Source organism: Rhincodon typus, chromosome 12, assembly GCF_021869965.1.
Source record: "Rhincodon typus isolate 14 chromosome 12, sRhiTyp1.1, whole genome shotgun sequence".
Lineage (NCBI taxonomy): Eukaryota > Metazoa > Chordata > Chondrichthyes > Orectolobiformes > Rhincodontidae > Rhincodon > Rhincodon typus.
Genome location: NC_063343.1, coordinates 64,848,261 through 64,867,689, shown reverse-complemented (window position 1 = coordinate 64,867,689; position 19,429 = coordinate 64,848,261). Strand labels below are relative to the sequence as shown.

Sequence of the window (19,429 nt, the reverse complement as noted above, 5' to 3'; positions counted from 1 at the left end):
GCATCATGACAATTATTGAGAAGGGGCACTTGCCCTACACGAACATACAGTGTTTTGTGTGATGGTGCCTGGTACCAGTAACATTGACTAGTTTGGCATAATCTTTAAGACGAACAGGAGCCAGAGATGTATCAGGATCGAGAACTAGATTCCTTGATTCTCCCACCCAAGACTGCCTGGCATCAACAGATTGGGTGGAGCCTAATGCAATCTCCAACATTAACCCTTTACAAACCTATCACCTGATAAAGCAACGATGTTTGATAATATTTCCGTTTCTGTCCATGTCGATGATGGATATTACACAGGAGGCAGAATGTGGATGTAAACTTGATGAACTGCAGCCTATAGGACATTTATCACTGCCACAGTGTACCGCTGGTGGAAGATGCTGGATACAGAGAGTATGTATTCTTTCCAAGATGCATGAGCGGAAAAATAATTGCAGTGCAGGGAGCCAACATGCCATGCACAAGCAACACTCCCTCTAAGTAAGATTCATGGCCTCATGTTGGACTCCTGTGGTCCTCAAAGAGACCATGTAGTACAAGCCAGCCAAGCAAACAGAAATGAGAGGGGACCTTGGTTAGAGGAGCACTGATCAAGTGAAACCTGAAAGGATTCAGAAAATACTTACAAGGATGTTGCCAGGGTTGGAAGGTTTGAGCTATAGCGAGAGGCAGAATAGGCTGAGGCTATTTTCCCTGGAGTCTTAGGGGTGACCTTACAGAGGTTTATAAAATCATGAGGGGCATTGATAGGATGTATTGCCTAGGTCTTTTCTCCAGGGTAGGGGAGTCCAAAACTAGAGGGCATAGGTTGAAGGTGAGAGGGTAATGATTTAAAAGGCACCTAAGGGCCAACGTTTTCACGCAGAGCGTGGTGTGTGTGTGGAATGAGCTGCTGGAGGAAGTGGAGGAGGCCGGTACAATTACAACATTTAAGAGGCATCTGTAGGGGTATATAAATAGAAAGGGTTTAGAGGGATATGGGCCAAATGTTGGCAAATGGGGCGAGATTAATTTAGGATATCTGGTTGGCGTGGACGAGTTGGACCGAAGGGTCTGTTTCCATGCTGTATGACTCAGTGACTATGACTGCTGTGTCCTGAATGAGCTTTCTTTGTGGCAGAAGTAATTCTTGACATTCCAGTGCTTCCCCCGACATTCCTGCATCAAACTGTATCATGTCAACAAACCCCGAGAGTATAATGGGTTATACAGCCTTCGAGTTGGCCGAGAGGTAATGAGTTCAAATCCCACCCTGACGAATTGTGAATTGAATAAATCTAGTCACTTGTGGCCCAATTCCAGGAAAATGAGCTGATCCTGTGTGCAATAGCCTACTGACACAGACTGTTTAGAGTCGTCCAGGGATTTCCAACAGCTTTAGACCAGACTGCAGAGTGAGATTTGGGCTGGCTGGGGAGGCTATGGTGCATGGGGAGCAGAAAATATAATGTGATTCAAATTCCTGTGTAAATAGAAAGTTGAGGTTAATGGTCTTAGTTTGGATCTGAATCTTACTGATGCCTTAGGGAGAATGTTTTTCTCAATGGAAAAACTAATTTCCCCTTCACTGCATTTCAGCCGATCGATAGCTCCGAAGCGCTACGTTGCGTGGTCCTGCCAGTAATGGAATGATGTTGCCAGTGTACTGTCATGGTGATGAAGAAAATAATTCCTTCTTGCCAATTTCTTGCAAAGATTTGGTGAGTAGTCACGTAATGCGTTGTCAACACTGCAAGACTCTTAAAGACATGTTAATTTTCTTCCCCTGCCATTTTGCATGTTTGGAGTGGTGAATCCTGCTGAGCAGACAAAGCTTTGATCAAGATGTTGCATCGTTTGCTGTTTTCTATTTTGCTCAAGTCCAGGGTCAGCGTTTTAGCAGCTGTTTGAACATAAGCAATGGTCTTCATTTCTGCATGAGGACTGTCGCAGTGACTGGGAAGGAAAGAACAGAGCCTACAGTGCGAACAAAAACAGAAGTTGCTGGAAAAGCTCAGCAGGTCGGGCAGCATCTGTGAAGAAAAAAAAGTCAGAGTTAACGTTTCGGGTCCTCAGAACAGGCAAGCCCCTCCACCGAGTGTCACTGAGCTAAACAGGAGGGGAACCGCTTAGAAAGTTCCATCTCCCTTAACTTGGCTCTCACAAAAAAGCTAAATATTGCAGGTGCTGGAAAAATCCAGCAGCATCTGTGGAGAGAAACCAAGTTAATGCTTTCAGACTAATAGGACTCAGATCCAGGACTTGTTGCTGCAGTGGGGAGTCTGTGGTGTGCTGACTGTCTCATTGGTATCATAACCCAGAGGCTCAGGATAACATTTTGTGGACACTGGTTCAATTTACATGAACTTCATTTCAATTCACTTATGAATTTGTCTCTGTAATAGTGATCGTAAAACTATCATCTGCTTCACTAATGCCCTTTAAGGAAGGAAGTCTTCTGACCTTACCCAGCCTGGGCAATGTGTGACTCCAGACCCACTGCAATGTAGTTGAATCACAGAATCCCTACAATGTAGAGGCAGGCTGTTTGGCCCATCACGTCCTCACCAACTCTCTGGAGAGCATCCCACCCAGACCCAACCCCCTACCCTATCCCTGTAACTTGGCATTGCCCATGGCTAACCCACCCAGCCTGCACATTCCTGCACACTATGGACAGTTTAGCATGGCCTATCCACCTAACCTGCACATCTTTGGACTGTGGGAGGAAGTTGGAGCACCCGGAGGGAACCCACGCAGACACGGGGCGAACGTGCAAACTCCACACAGACAGTTGCCCGAGGGTGGAATCGAACCCGGGTCCCTGGCACTGTGAGGCAGCAGTGCTAACCACTGAGCCACCGTGCCACCCTCTGGGATGGTCGGGTGAACCACTGAGTTCAAGGACAATTAGCGATGTTCAATAAACCTTAGCCTTGCTCTGAAAAGAATAAATGAAAAAAGTCCACGTGAATGATGATAACTGAGTCAGACTACTCAGCGATGGCCCTGATAACTGAGCAGATCGCTGAAGATGGCTGGATGTGGTGGAATTTTACACTAAGAGGCAGTTGGATTTCAGCCTGGAGAGAGATGTGGTTGGTCCAGTTGTTCTGCTGCCTTTCAGAGCCTGAAGGCACTGACTTCTGCCAACATCTCACTCAACATGCGCACCAGCTTGCCCCAGTGATTACACTCTATCTGCAACAGTTGAATGAGGGAAGGGAAGGGTCAGAAACGGACCACGGGAGAGTGAGGAAAGGCTGGAATGTAGAAGCAAAGTTGATGTTATTTTCCAATTCAGGGCAGAGATTGATTGGGAAAGGACATAAAGGAGGAAGCCTGAGCAGGCTTGTAAGGAAGAATATTCCCCAGATCCCTTGAAAAGGCAGCCATAGCTTGAACCCCCAGAGGGTCCCCTATCCCTTAATATCTTTGCTTTACAAAAATATAGCTATCGCAGATTTAAAGTGAACTGATCCAGCATCCACTACTGCTTGTGGAAGAGAGTTCCAAACCTCTCCCATCCTTTTGTGTCTAGAAATGCTTCCTAACATCTCTCCTGAACAGTCTGGCACAGATGTAATGTAAGTACAATAGCAAAAGGAACAAAAAGTGGTTTTAAGAAAAAAGACGTTTTTTTTCACAGTGAGCGGGTTAATGGTTTGGGATTCAGGTGACCAGGGAAGGAGTATCTGGACCATGTTCAATCTGATGTTGGTTTGCTTTAGCCAAGTCTCCTCAATGCTGATTTAATTGGTGATCCCTGTCGGCTCTAATCTGCGAACAATCTGGATGTAGGCATTGTAAAGTAATTCCAACATTTTCTGTGCATGATGATATACACTAATACATTCTGGAGAGTTGCTCCTCTCACCATTCTGAGGAAGGGTCACTGGACCTGAAACGTTAACTCTGATTTTTTCTTCGCAGATGCTGCCAGACCTGCTGAGCTTTTCCAGCACCATCTGTTTTTGTTCCTCTTACTATATCCATCTTGACTTTTCCTTATTGTCATCATCAGTTATGTAGCCGACTGAATGACATGTAACCCTTCGGTACAGTTGAGAGCTGGAATACAAACCCTGAAGTGAGTTCAAGGCTGGTTACATTGAAACATTCCAAGGTGAATTAGACTGTAATGGAAATATATTTAGGGTAACGGGGAGAATTTCAGACAATGGCACTAGGTGAGTCAGGCTGAATGGCCACTTTATCCACAGTCATAATTCTGCATGATTCATCCCAGGAAAGAACCTAGTGAATCTTCCCTGAATCCATCAGAGAGTGAAGATACCGAGTAGGGAGTCTTGGCTTGACACAGAGTTCAGATCTATATTATTAAATAAAACAGAATGCAAGATCACTCCTGTCATTGAAGTTGGCATCAAAATCTTTTAGGGATGGTGGCTTTGGAACAGCAACGTTGTTGTTTTTACCTTAAAAGTCAACTATTGTTTTCTAATTTACACCGCTCAAATGCGTCTCTATTCTGAGCAGTGTATCTTGATTCCTCTTCTGGCTCTGTAAGGATAAAGTCACCGAAGTCCCAGAGGACTACTCTCTCATCAGACAGAGAGAGAAGACTGGTGGTGAGTTTAACCTGAGGGTCACCACACCTCAAGCAAAGGGCTGGGCTGAGAAGGCAGAACCCTCACGGTAACCCTAGCTGGTACAAGAATTGAACCCACCTTACTCAACATCGCTCTGGATTCCAAACCAGCTATCCAGCTAACTGGCCCCCATCTCTGAGCCACAAGGGTCAGAATTCAAGTCCTAATTCAGGGCCTTCGGCAGAAAAATCAAAACTGACACTCCACCACCAAGGGGGTGCTGCGCTGTTGGAAGTGCTACCTTTCAGATGAGACATTAAAACAAGGCACTGCCCCCTGCTTTGGTGAATATAGAATATCCCCTGGTGCTATTTTGAAAACAGGGGAATGAGAGGGGGTCTGGTAATCGCATAGAAACCTATAAAAACAGGACTAGACAGGGTCAAAGCAGGAAGGATGTTCCTGATGACCGGGGAGTCTAGAACCAGGGGTCACAGTCTAAGAAAATGGGGATGGCCATTTAGGACTGAGATCAGGAGAAATGTCTTCACCCAAGAGAGTGGTGAGCCTGTGGAATCTTCTGCCACAGAAAGTGGTCAAGGCCAACACATTGAGTGTTTTCAAGAAGAAATTAGATATAAATCTTAGGGCTAAAGGGATCAAAAGGAATGGGGAGAAAATGGGGACAGGGGACTGAGTTGGATGATAAACCATGATCATATCGAATGGTGAAACAGGCACAAAAGGCCAAGTGGCCTACTCCTGCTCCTATTCTCTACGTTTCTTTGTTTCTATGAATTCTCCCCAGTGTTCTGGGATCAATATTTGTCCCTCATTCAAAATCAGTAAACACATTATTTAAGAAAAACAGAAATTGCTGGAAAAGCTCAGCAGCATCTGCGGAGAGAAATCAGAGTTAACATTTCGTGTTGCGTGACACTTCATTAGCTCTGATTTCTCTCCACAGACGCTGCTGAGCTTTTCCAGCAATTTCTGTTTTTGCTTCTGATTTACAGCATCTGCAGTTCTTTTGGATTTTAACGCATTTGGTCAGTATTCCGTTGCTGTTTGAGGAAGTTTGCTATGCAATTGGTCACTGTGTTTCTGACATTGCACAGTGGCGACATTTCACTGGCTGTGAAGCACTTTGTTTCATCTATTCATTTGTGGGATGTGGGTATTGTTGGCTGGTTCAGCATTTATTACTCATCCCTAGTTGCCCTTGAGAAGGTGGTGGTGAGCTGCCTTCTTGAACCACTGCAGTCCACTTTGAGACATCTTGTGATTATGAAAACTACTTAAATATGTGTTTTTTTTTAACTTTATAAAGTGACTTGCAAAAACAGTGACATCACCTTCACTCACTCAAGGAACAATTAAACTGATCCATGATAATGCATGATCTGTCTTTAGCAACTGACAGCTGTAATTATTTTTCTCTCGATTACATCCACTGTTTCTTGTCATGTCACCTTGATACGTGGACCAACAGGTTTCCACAAGTGAGCTCATTCCAAACCTGGGCATCAAATTTTGCCCAAAGTGATAGGACCACAGTCTAATCTGAATCTAATCCCACCATAACCTCCTCCGCTCCCCAAGCAATAGGGACCTGCAACAAAGGAAAGTCTTATAGAGTCAGAGTTGTAGAGGTCTACATTAGAAAACGGCCCTTCAGCCCATCAAGTCTGCACTGGTCAAAAACAACCATCTATTCTCATCCCATTTTCCAGCACTTGGTACATAGCCTTGAATGTCTTGCCGTTACAAGTGCACATCGAAATACTTTTAAACTCCTATGAGCGTTTCTACTCTCCTACCCTTACAGGCAGTGATGTCAAGATTCCCACCCCTGCTCTTGCCTCTCTTTTACCCTTTTATAAATCTAAAAAATATCTCTTGCAATTGTCTTTTATGCTACCAGCTAACTTACTTTCATATTTCACTTTCCCCTCTTATTGCCTTTTTAATTGTCCTCTGCTGATTTATAAAGGCTTCTTAATCCTCTGGCTTTCCACTAATCATCACCACATTGTATGCTTTTTCTTTTGCTTTTATGCTGCCCCTGACTTCCCTTGTCAGCCGTGGTTGTCTTGTCCTCCCTTAAGTATGTTTCTTCTTCCTTGGGATAAATTTCTCTGTGCCTCCCGAATTATCCCCAGAAACCCCTGCCATTGCTGCTTCACTATCTTCCCTGCTAGGCTTCCCTTCCAATTAAATCTGGCCAGCTCCTTCCTCATATCATTATAGTTACCTTTTTTCAATTGTAATACCATTACATCTGATTCCAGCTTCTCCCTCTCCATCTGCAGGGTGAATTCTGTCGTATTGTGGTCACTGCCCCCTCAGGGTTCCTTCACCTTATGCTCCCTAATCAAGTCTGCCTCATCACACATCACTAAATCCACCAAAGATAGTAAGAACTGCAGATGCTGGAGTCAGAGTTAACATAGTGTGCAGCTGGAGGAACACAGCAGGCCAGGCAGCAATCAGAGGAGCAGGAAAGTTGACATTTCGGGTCAGGACCCTTCTTCAGAAATTGGAGAGGGGGAAGAGAGCTCTGAAATAAATAGAGAGAGAAGGGGTGGGGCTGGGGAAGGTAGGTGGGATGGTGATAGGTAAGTGCAGGTAGGCTGACCAATCCCCACCACTGCCTACCTGGACATAGTATTCCAGAAGAGGCCTCGCCAATGTCCTGTACAACCTCAACATGACTTCCCAACTCATATACTCAAAGGACCAAGCAAAGAAGGCAAGTGTGCCAAACACCTTTTTAACCATCCTGTCTATATGTGATGCAAACTTCAAAGAATTATGTACCTGCACCCCTAGGTCCCTCTGTTCTACAACACCAGCCAAAGCCCTACCATTAATTGTATAAGCATATAAATATACTGGCTACATGAGTGAGGCAGAGGCTAGGAACACTGTAGCAAGTAATTCACCTCCTGACTCCCCAAAGCCTCTCAATCATCTACAAGGCACAAGTCAGGGGTGTGATGGAATACTCCCCACTTGCCTGGATACGTGCAGCTTCAAAACACTCAAAGCTTCACACCATCCAGGAGAAAGCAGCCTGTTTGACTGGCACCACATTCATAAACATCCACGCCCTCCACCACCGACGCTCAGTAGCAGCAGTGTGTGCTATCTATAAGATCCTCACACAGCACCTTCCAAACCCACAACCACTTCCATCTAGAAGTACTAACCCCTTCAGGTTCCCCTCCAAGCCACTTACCATCCTGACTCGGAAGTATATCGCTGTCCCTTCACTGTCTCCAGGTCAAAATCCTGGAATTCCCTCCCTAATGACGTATTGGGTCTACCTACAGCACATAGACTACAGCAGTTCAGGAAGACAGTTTGCCACCAACTTCTTAAGGACAACCAGGGATAGTCGATCAATGCCAATGAATGCCAATGCCAGGCAATGACACCATCATCCCACAAATAAATGTTTAAAGATTGCTGTTGTGGGATCTTGCTGTATGAATTTTGGCTGCTGTGTTTCCACGTCAAAACAAGGATTAGATTCAGCAAATATCCCATTGGTTATAAAACACACTGTGGTGTCCGATGGTAGTGAAAAGCACTGTATAAATGCAGGTCTTTTTTTTATTGTTGAGGGAACCCAGAGAAGCATGTAGTGTTCTCTGCTTCCTCAGGGAATCTGCACATACTGAGCGGTGTAGCTTTGAAGTGGGATCTGTGCAAATGAATGTGCATCACTAATACTGTACTGAATGAAACCAGCACTGAGTGCTGGCCTATGTCTCTTCCCCTTTTGTGAAAATTCCTTGATTATTTTCCAAACAGCAGCTGGGATGTCGCATCAAACCAGTCGACTTGTGTTTGCTGGCAGATTTCTCTGCTGAAAGAATTGCCTGAAACACCACTATCAGTAATTAATGAAGTTTACCGGACTGATCTTGGAGTATTTATAGCCGGAGAATTTTTTATGATGCTTCGGGGACTGTACCCTCTGTCACGAGCCGAGATAAATGCTGCTGGGTTGATGATGCCTTTTGCAGTGGCATTTTCTAAGATAAAGTGGTGCTGCTTCTAATTGCCATTCTGAGACTCGTGGCTGAGGGAGTATTCATAAAAGCTGCATGGGATGGAAAAAAACAATCCCCTCCCATTGCAAACTCAATGAGGTGTTCACTGATGCTGTTTTTTTTCCATTTATCAAAGGATTTTCATTTTATCGGTGTGGGATCAGCCTTATTGTAGTGAGAAACTCTTCTCCACTCACTTTCCATCTGACTTTCTGGGTGATGGCGGGTTCGGGAGATTTCAATATGAAAGCTTAAATTGGACAAGAGCAAGCTTCCTCCTCATCTCCCAGAGGTTCCCAGAAGCAGCTTCATGTGAGAATAATGTGTGGCTGTTCATGCATGGACACACATAGAGTCCATTCATGTCATAGAATCCCTACAGCATGGAAGCAGGCCGTTCGGCCCAAAAGGTTCACACCAACCCTCCGAAGAGCATCCCACTCAGACCCACCTCTGTCCCTGTATCCCTGCATTTCCCATGACTGACCCGCCTAGCCTGTACAACCCTGGACACTATGTGCATGGCCAATCCATCCTAACCTGCACATCTTTGGACTGTGGGAGGAAACCAGAGCACCCAGAGGAAACCCATGCAGACACAGCAAGAACCTACAAACTTCACACAGACAGTAGTGCAAGGCTGAAATTGAACCTGGGTGTTTGGTGATGTGAGGCAACAGTGCTAAACACTGAGCCACTCCGCTGCCCATTCAATGCTCAGCAAGATCCCACAAAAAGCAGGGAGGCCAAAACACTGTTGGTTGCTGGAGAAATCCTCGTCAGGCTTCTGGGAGAGCCCGATCCTCTTCAAACTGGACTTGGGGGTGCTTGTGGCTCTGTGGTAGTGTTCCTAGCTCTGAGCCAGGAGGCCTAGGTTCAAGACCCGTTTGCTCCAGAATAACAGGAGAGACAGCTGCCTAGTGGTATTATTGCTGGACGATTAATCCAAAGACCCAGGTAATGTTCCAGGGACACAAGTTCAAATCTTGCCAGAGAAAATAGTGGAATGTAAATTCAATAAAATAAAATCTGGAATTAAGAGTCTGATGATGACCATGAATCCATCGCTGATTATCAGAAAAACCCATCTGGTTCACTAATGCCCTTTAGGGAAGGAAAGTACCATCCTTATCTGGCTTGGCCTACATGTGACTCCAGTCCCACAGCAATGTAGTTGACTGCCCTCTGGATAATTCGGGATGGCTGCGAAGCCTTCATCCCATGAATGAATATAAAAAGTCAATGTGTAGATTGTTTGGAAAGTATTGAAATTGTTTAAAATTTAGTGGTAGTGTCCCTGCTTCTGTGCTAGAAGGACCAAGTTCAAATCCCACTTGCTCCAGAAGTGTGTGATAATGCCTTGAAACACGTTAATTAAATAATTGTCCTCAAATTGCGTCTTTTGGGATCTTTCACAACATAATAGACACATAATGACTTGAGGGAGCAGATAGGCAGGTTTTGATGGCACAGTGCCAGGTTTTCATTTCAGTAACCCACTCTCCCCACCATTTCCTTAAATAATCAATTGGTGATCCAAAATTTGAGTACTGTTGAAGAAAACATACATATGGTTGAAGTATTTTGTCTCACGCTCATCAGGATGTCATCAAGGGGAGGTGGTGTGGTGCAGTTGTGATGTCATTGGACTGGTCATCCAGAAATCCAAACCAATTTTCTGGGGGCATGGGTTTAAATCCCACCGTGACAGATGGAGAGATTTGAAGCCAATAAAGACCTGTCCTAAGGCAACTATGAAACTGTTATTGATTGTGGTTAAAAACCCAGCTGGTTCACTAATGTCCTCTGGGGATGGAAATCTGCCATCCTTACCTGGTCTGGCCTGCATGTGACTCCAGGCCCACAGCAACGTGGCTGACTCTTAATAGCCCCTTGATGTATTTGGTAAGGGCAATAAATCCTGGCCTGTTCAGTGACACTCACATCCTGTGAAAAATAAATAAAAGGACAGATGCAAAAATGCCAGAATGCAAAGGGGGCAGCACCTTACAGCATGAGATAAAAGATACTGATTGGTTGGCAAGTTGACCCTGATTGGCCAAGACATAATTATTTCTAATAGGAGTTATTATTTCCACAGTGCTTTAATTGAAAGCAGACTCAAAGTCTGGACGTCCTCCTTAAGTCTGCATCGCAGCCTTAACCAACGTTCCCTCCAGGGTTCCAAACACGTTAATCCTGGCACTGACTTCCAGAACTGCCACACCTGGGTGGCATGGTGGCACAGTGGCTAGCACTGCTGCCTCACAGCACCAGGGACCCAGGTTCGATTCCACCCTCTGGCGACTGTCTGTGTGGAGTTTGCACATTCTCCCAGTGTCTGCGTGGGTTTCCTCTGGGTGCTCCGGTTTCCTCCCACAGCCCAAAGATGTGCAGGTTAGGTGGATTGGCCATGCTAAATTGCCCACAGTGTCCAGGGATGTGCAGGTTAGGTGGATTGACCATGGGAAAGGCAGAGTTACAGCGATAGGGGAGTGGGTGTGGGTGTAGGTGTGGACTTGATGGGCTGAATGGCCTGCTTCTGCACTGTAGAGATTATATGATACTATGAAACCCGAACTCAGTACAGCCAGGGAGAAAATGAGTGGCAACTCTGGTCCTAACTTGTGCCTTGTCTACCGGCACACATCAGGAGTGTGATGGAATACTCCCCACTTGCCTGGATGGGGGCAGCTCCAACAACACTCAAGAAGCTTGACACCATCCAGGACAAAGTGGCCTGTTTGATAGACACCGCGTCCATAACCATTCACTCCCTCCACCATTGACACAGTAGCAACAGTGTGAACCACCACTTCCGTTTATGAGGACAAGAGCCGCAGATACACCATCCCCTGCAAGTTCCCCTCCAAGCCACTCACCATCCTGACTTGGAAATATATTGCTGTTCCATCGCTGTCACTGGGTTAAAATCCTGAAACTCCCTCTCTAACAGCACTGTGGATACCTCTGCAGCATATGGACCGTAATGGTTCAAGAAGGCAGCTCACCACCACCTTCTCATAAGCAATTAGGGATGGAGAATAAAAATGCTGGCCCAGCCAGCAACACCTATGTCTTAGGAATGAAATAACATTGACATTTAAGATGCTGTAAAGTTTCCTGGTGAGCTGACGTGTTATACTCACTGCCTATTGGGACTAGGATGTGCAAAATGAGAAGGTCCAAGATTGGATGTGTGTTCAGTGCTATGCATTAACTCAGAAATCACACGACACTAGGTTATAGTCCAAAAGATTTATTTGAAAACACAAGCTTTTGGAGTGTAGCCCCTTTGTCAGCTGGAATTGATCTTGACGTTCCTGGGTTGAAGAATGGAACTATCAGTCATGATTCACAAACCTTATCACAAATGCTTTGCCTCTTGCTGGGAAGGTGTGAATGTCAATTAAAGACATGATGGAGCTTGGCTCTGTCTTTCATGACCCTCCCCCATCTCTGTCCTGCCGACATTCTGCAATAAGCTCAGACATGAAAAATGGCCAGCTCAGTGACCTTGTGGAATCAGTATAAGTCCTTGCTGTCCGTAAAGGAAGGCAGAAATTTACAAATCAAAACCCAATTTTTTTTTTGAAAAACACATTACATCTTTCTGATCAAATTTCAGTCATTTGCACTCCAGTTTGATAAAGTCACGCCAATACAATCCCCATGACCTGTTCAGCTTTCCAATTTATACCTGTCTGAAACTATTATCCTGAGAAAGAGGATAGGAAATGCACTTGGCAATTGGTATAGTGACCGTGCGGCTGTGTAGTTTGTGTAGGGTATGTCTGGAATGATCAAGTCAGAACTGTCTGTCCCCAGCAGCTGACTCAATAGGAGCTCATGAATTCTTTATCCTCTGTCAATTAAACTTTTTAATGAACTAATTAGTGCAGCCTCACTTCTGACATGGGCTTTCCAAACTCTTCTGCAGGTCTTGAAAGTCCTGCTCCCTTTTCAAATGTGCAGGATTTGATACTTACTGTTATGGTGGGGGTGGTAATACTTTTGATGTATATACATAAACGGTTCAATAAGTTGAGGCAAAGTTTGAGTACACAGTTAAACATTCAGCCCAGAGATCGCTGACTGTGTTTCTCTGCATTGACTGTGGGAAAGCAACATCTTGCTACCTATCTCACCACTGAACGACTTTAGATGGGCTGAAGTTGTGAAAATTGTGCAGCCGATATAAAGTTTGCTCCAGAAAGTCAGAACAAAGAGCCTGCCTTGACAAAATAAACCAAAGAACTGAGGATGGGGGAAATCAGAAACAAAAGCAGAAATTGCTGAGCAATCTCAGCAGGTCTGGCGGCATCTGTGGAGAGAAAGCAGAGTTAATGTTTCAGGTCCAAAAATCCTTCTGCAGAAGTAGAGAAGCCTTGTGGCAACTCTACAAGGCATCGGTGAGATCACATTTGGACTACAGTGTGCAGTTTTGATCTCCTTACTTAAGGAGGGATAGAATTAGAACTAGCTTTATTGTCACATATACTCAAATGAGTACAGTAAAAACCATATAAGTCACTGCTTACTGCACCAAATTAGGTACAAAGTCCCTAGCTACAGCTTCTTCAGTTACAGCTCTTAGAAAAATAGACAAGTAAAAAGTCCAGCATTGCAGATTTTAGAAATAAATTATAAAATGGAGAAATGAAGAATAGAGTTGCATTGGAAGCAGTTCAGACATGGTTCACTAGGCTGATTCTGGATATAAGGGTTGTCTTAGAGGATATCTTAGATATCTTAGAATCTCTGCAGTGTGGAAACAGGCCCTTCGGCCCAACAAGTCCACACCGACCCTCGGAGCATCCCACCCAGACCCTTCCCCTTATAACCCACCTAATCTACACAAACCTGAACACTACAGGCAATGTAGCATGGCCAATCCACCTAGCCTGCACATCTTTGGACTGTGGGAGGAAACCGGAGCACCTGGAGGGAACCCACGCAGACATGAGCAAAGATTAAGTAGTTTGGGTCTGCACTCATTGCAGTGTCAAATTGAAAGGACTAATCTTATTGAGACTTAAAAGACTCTGAGAAGATGTTGAGGTGGGGAACAGACAGAGCAGACAAGAAAGTTATGCTAACCCCATGATCTTATTGGAGAGTGCAGCAGACATGAGGGACCAATTGGCCTAGTTTCATTTCTTGAATTCAGAAGAAATACTGAAATGAGTGGAGCAAGCAAACTGAGCCTCTGTTTGCATATGCTCTGGCGCTGCGGAAAGCACCCATTTAGCTGGTCAGGCTCACTTCTGGCACTGATTGGACTGTTTGATATCATAAGATCCCTATAGGGCAGAATGAGGCCATTCAGCCCATCGAGTCTGCACCGAACTTCCAAAGAGCTGATCACCCAGACCCAGGCCTCCACCCTATCCCCTTCACCCCATATTTACCAAGGCTAATTCATCTAGCCTGCACATCCCTGGACAGTACAGGGCAATTTCAGACGGCCAATCCACCCTAACCTGCACATCTTTGGGCTGTGGGAGGAAACCGGAGGAAACCCGCGCAGACACGGGTAGAATGTGCAAACTCCACACAGACAGTCGCCCTAGGGTGGGATCGAACTCGGGTCCCTGACGCTGTGAGGCAGCATTTGAACACACTGAGATTTGTGTTAATAAACAGAATTTTTTTGTCATTCTGGAGAGATCAGTGAGTAATAATAATTGAAGATTGCAAAGAACTGCGGCACTGTCAAGGAAATAATTGGGAGGCATCTGCAGATGACATAAATATTCTTAATTTCTTCCCTGGGATGCATAGGCCCCGAGACCTGTTTGCCTCTGCTCTGATATTATCTTTCCAGCAGGCACAGCACATGCTGAGAATGGAAAATACAGATTTCTTACACTTCCTCAGGATTAACAGTCTGTCGAATGCAAAAAGGTGTTAGAGGTGGGAACAGGCAAGTGATTGCAGCCCTCTACGCAGAGCTGGTCGTAGGGTCCACTCTGTAGTGTGCAATCACGGGCAGAAGTGAACATAATTTGCCTGTGATTTCACTATCAGTTCTGAAGAAACTGTTTCAGTCTCCAATCTCCTAAATTGTGAAGCAAAATGCAAACTCCTCTACCACCTCCAGATGCCAACATCTAATCAATTGGTACAAATTCTGCAAACCCAGTAATATTCCTTCAATTAATACTTGGCATAACCCAAATCTGTCGGGGTTTTGATGCAACATTAATTTTGCTGAGAGCTGTCATCTCAATATACTCTGCAGGTGGCATAACTTTTAAATTTACTGCACATTTAACCAATTTCTCATTTGCTTCATGTCTTTCTAAAAATGCTCTGCAAAATAATTTTAAAGTAGATATACTTCCTGAAGGCAGCAGGTTAATAGGATGGTTAAGGAGGCATACTGAACGCTCACCTTTATCAATTGAAGCGTAGATTAATAAAAGCAAGGAGGTCCTGTTGGAACTAAACAGAGCTTTGGTTCGGCTGTTGCTCGTTCACTGTGTGCAGTTCCGGTCACCCCACTATAGGAAGGATGTGATTGCACTGGAGGGGGTGCAGAGGAGTTTCACCAGGATGGTGCCTGGTACAGAGCAGTTTAGCGATGCAGAGAGGCTGGATAAGCTTGGGTTGTTTTCATTGGAGCAGACAGTGCTGTGAGGGAGACCTGATAGAGGTGTATGAGATTATGAGGGGCATAGACAGGGTGGATAGAAAGCAGCTATTCCCCTTAGTCGGAGGGTCAATAACAAGGGAGCATAATTTTATAGTGAAAGCAAGAGGTTTAGAGGGGAGTTGAGAAAAATCTTTTCACCCAGATGGAGGGTAGTTGAGGCAGGAAAGTTCACAACCTTTAAAAAGTGCTTGGATGAGCACTTGAAATGTCATAACATTCAAAGCTATGAGCCTAGTGCAGGAAAGTGGGACTAGTGTAGATAGGTTGACATATAATTGATGGACCAAAGGTCCTTTTCTATGCTGTATGACTCTATACATATACAATTTTTTTACAATGTGGGGATGGTGCCAAAAAGTACCTTCAAACAGTGAATTTCAATAAATACAAGGAGCTGTGGAAGCGGGAAATCTGAAACAAAAACAGAGAGTGCTAGAGAAACTCAGCAGGTCTTGCAGTATCTGTAGAGAGAGGTGCTACCGGACTTGCTGAGTTTCTCCAGCACTTCGTTTTTGTTTCAGAATGGATTTTAGAAAGGGTCAGAAAACCACGTAGGCAAAATTTTGGGCAGTTCCAGAGAGGAGGGGCATAGCAACAAATAGAATGCCACAGAGGAAGATGGAGCAGAGAAAGACCAGTGTCAAAAGATGGAGAGGGTGCTTGCAGGGTGTATGCTGGTAAAACAAAATAACTCGAGTGAAGATATAGAAGAATCTGGTGAAAAACATGTTCCTTTAAAATCAGTTCACTGGCCACAGAAGTCTGCTGGGCTTGTTGAGGACCTTGGTTATGGGCTTTGTAGAGATGCAGAAGATGTCAATCAGAGAGATATTGGGAGTGAGTTTTTTTTTCAACGTAGCCCCATAGAGTTATAGAGCACCAAAACTGACCCTTCAGTCCAACTCATCTATGCTGCCCAAGTTTCCCAAACTGAACTAGTCCCCAGTTGCCTGCATTTGGCCCATAGTCCTCTGAACCTTTCCGAATCATGTTCCTATCTAAATGTCTTTTAAATATGGTAACTGTACTAGTATCTACCACTTGTGAGGCAGTTCGTTCCACACAGGAACCACCCTCTGTGTGAAAAGGTTGCCCCTCAGGTCCTTTTTAAATCTTTCTACTCTCACCTTAAAAATATGTCCCCTAGTTTTGAACTCAACCACCCTAGTGAAAAGACCTTTGCTATTCACCTTATCTATTGCCTTCATGATTTTATAGACATGTGTAAGGTCACCCCTCAACCTCCTATGCTCCAGAGAGGAAAGTCCCAGCCTCTCTAACCAATCCTTATAACTCAAACCATCCAGTCGCAGTAACATTCTGGTAAATCTTTTCTGAACCCTCTCCAATTTAATAATATCGTTCCGAATGCAGGGCAACCAGAACTGTACACAGTACTCCTAAAGTGCCCTCACCAATGTCCTGTACAGCTGCAATATGATGTCCCAACTCCAATGGCCAGTCCAGTGGTATTATCACTGGACTGTTAATCCAGAGACCCAGATAACATTTCTGGGGACCCAGGTTCAAATCCTGCCACAGCAGATGGTGAAATTTGAATTCAATAAAAATCTGGAATTAAGAATGTCGATTATTGGAAAAAACATTGTTCACTAATGTCCGTTAGGGAAGGAAAGTGCTATCCTTACCTGGTCTGGCCTATATGTGACTCCAGACCCACAGCAATGTGGTTGACTCTGAACTGCCCTCTGGGCAATTAGGGACGGGCAATAAAAATGCTGCCTGGCCAGCGACGCCCTCATCCCGTGAATGAATAAAGAAGAAAGAAATACTAAATGGTCTGACCAATGAAGGCAAGCATGCTAAACACCTTCTTAAACCTTCTCTACCTGAGATGCAGCTTTCAAAGAACCATGCACCTCATCCCCTCAGCCTCTCTGTTCGACACTACTACCGAGGGCCCTACCATTAACTGTATAAGTCTTGCCCTTGGCTGTTTTACCAAAGTGCAATACTTCACATTTATCCAAATTAAACTCCATCTGCTACTGCTCAGCCCATTGGCTCAGTTGATCATGATCCCTTTGTAATCTTAGATAGCCTTCTTCACTGTCGATTAAAGCACCAATTTGGGTGTCATTTGCAAACTTACTAACCATACCTCCTCAATTCTCATCCAAATCATTTATATAAATTACAAAAGCAGACCCAGCACCAATTCCTGTGAAGCACCGCTGGTCACAGGCCTCCAGGCTGATAAACAACCCTCCACCCTCTGTCTCCTTCTGTCAAGCCAAGTTTGTATTCAATATTAATTGCCCATCCCAAAACGCATTTGAGAAAGTGGTGGTGAGCTGCTTTCTTGAACCGCTGCAGTTTGTAGGTAGACTCACAGCGCCATTACAAACAGCAGCTCTGGAATGTTGACCCAGTGCCAAGGTATTTCCAGGTGTAGATGGGATGCAAGTAAGGGGGTATCTTTGAGATCGTTACACCTTAAGATCATAAGAAATAGGAGGAGCAGTCCATTTGGCCCCTTGAACCTGCTGCACCATTAGATAATGGCTGATCCCATTTTGGCCTCAGTGCAGTCCCTTCTGGTCCCCCATAATCCTTAACTTCCTTACTAATTAAACCAGTCTCTCATTCAGTCATTCAATGATCCAGCCTCCACTGATTGCATGGGGAGAGAATTTCTCAGACTAATAATCCTCTAGCAGAAGGAATCCCTCTGCAATTCCATATTGATTGGGAAGATCCCTATTTTGAAACTGCTCTGCCTAGTTCTAGATAACCCCACAAGAGGAAAGATCCTCTCTGCTTCTGCTCTATCAAGTGCCTTCACAATCTGTGTGTTTAACTAAGATTAATTCTCATTCCTTTAAACCTCAATGAATATAGATCCAACTTTTCCTCCAAAGACAGCCCCTCTCTCTCAGGAAGAGGTTGAGTGAATTTTTCTTTCTGAACCGCTTCTAAAGCAGCTTTTAATCAACCAGTTGGGACAGGTTAAGACACAATCAGAGCAGCCAGAACCTGAGTCTGGACCTTCTGACTTGAAGGCAGGGACAACTACCACTGGTCCATCAAAGCCCTCATAAAACCAAGTGCCCTAGATGGGACTCAAACCCATGAATAAATTCCTAGTTTAGAAGACCAATGCCATATCCAGAAGGGCCCACTGAGGCTCTGAAGGACATTAGAGAACCAGATGGTTTCTTATGACAATCAACACTGGTTACATGGTCATCATTAGACTTTTACTTACAGATTTGCCTTGAATTTAACATATCCTTCCTGAAATAAGGAACCCAGCACTACACATGTTCCAGATGTGTAAGGTCATTCTAAGGCAAGTATAAGGGGTGTTGTTGAAGGGAAATGATGACCGTGGAAATGCTTCTCTCTGCAGTCCACAACAGTCCTTGAAATCCTTCCTGTTACTGTCATCAACAGCCTAGTCAGGTGAATGGAACCAGCCCAGAAGATCATGTGGTTCAAGATATACGCATAAAGACACTTAACCATCTGCAATCTCTGCACCGGTTAGGGAGAGGTCCAGAATCCTTTGCTGTGAGCACCCACCAGATAGACAGTGATTTCAGGGAATGTCTGTGCTCTGGGTGAAATAAGGGATTGCTCAACATTCAGCCTTTTCCTACCCTCTCTCAGTTTAATCCTCTGTGTTCTGGTCTTCCCCAACTGTTTAAACTGGAACAATCCATCGTTAGAGATGCAATAAAATCCTTTAATTATTTCATGGGCTTCCATTGAGGGGCTTTTGTGGTGTAGCGGTAGTATTCCTACCCCTGGACCAGGTGACCTGAGATCCATCCCACCCACTTCCGAGGTGTACAAGCAAGCATTCGCTGCTCACAATGTGGTGTCCTGTACATTGGGGAAATGAAGCATAGACTGGGTGACCGTTTCACAGAACATCTACATTCTGCCTGCAAAAATGACCCTGATCCTCCAGTTGCTTGCCATTTCAACACACCACCCTCTTCCCTGGCCAACATCCCTGTCTCAGACTTGCTGCAGTATTCCAGCAAAGCTCAATGCAAGCTGGAAGACCAACATCTCATTTTCCACTTGGGGACCCTGCAGCCTTCTGGACTCAATATCAAGTTCATCATGTTTAGGGCTTGAACTCTCCCGTGTCATAGTCCCCTACCCCACATGTGTGATCACATAGTCTGCTATTAC

General features: G+C 44.8%; 1 protein-coding gene across 1 annotated transcript in view; it reads left to right on the top strand.

Moving 5' to 3' along the window:
* The window catches only part of ndst1b (N-deacetylase/N-sulfotransferase (heparan glucosaminyl) 1b), a 331,224-nt gene that overhangs the window by 226,048 nt on the left and 85,747 nt on the right, over positions 1–19,429 (top strand). Inside the window, exon 8 of the mRNA XM_048603490.1 lies at positions 1,590–1,711. The gene's annotated coding sequence lies outside the window, so the exon portion shown is untranslated. The remainder of the gene's footprint in view (positions 1–1,589; positions 1,712–19,429) is intronic.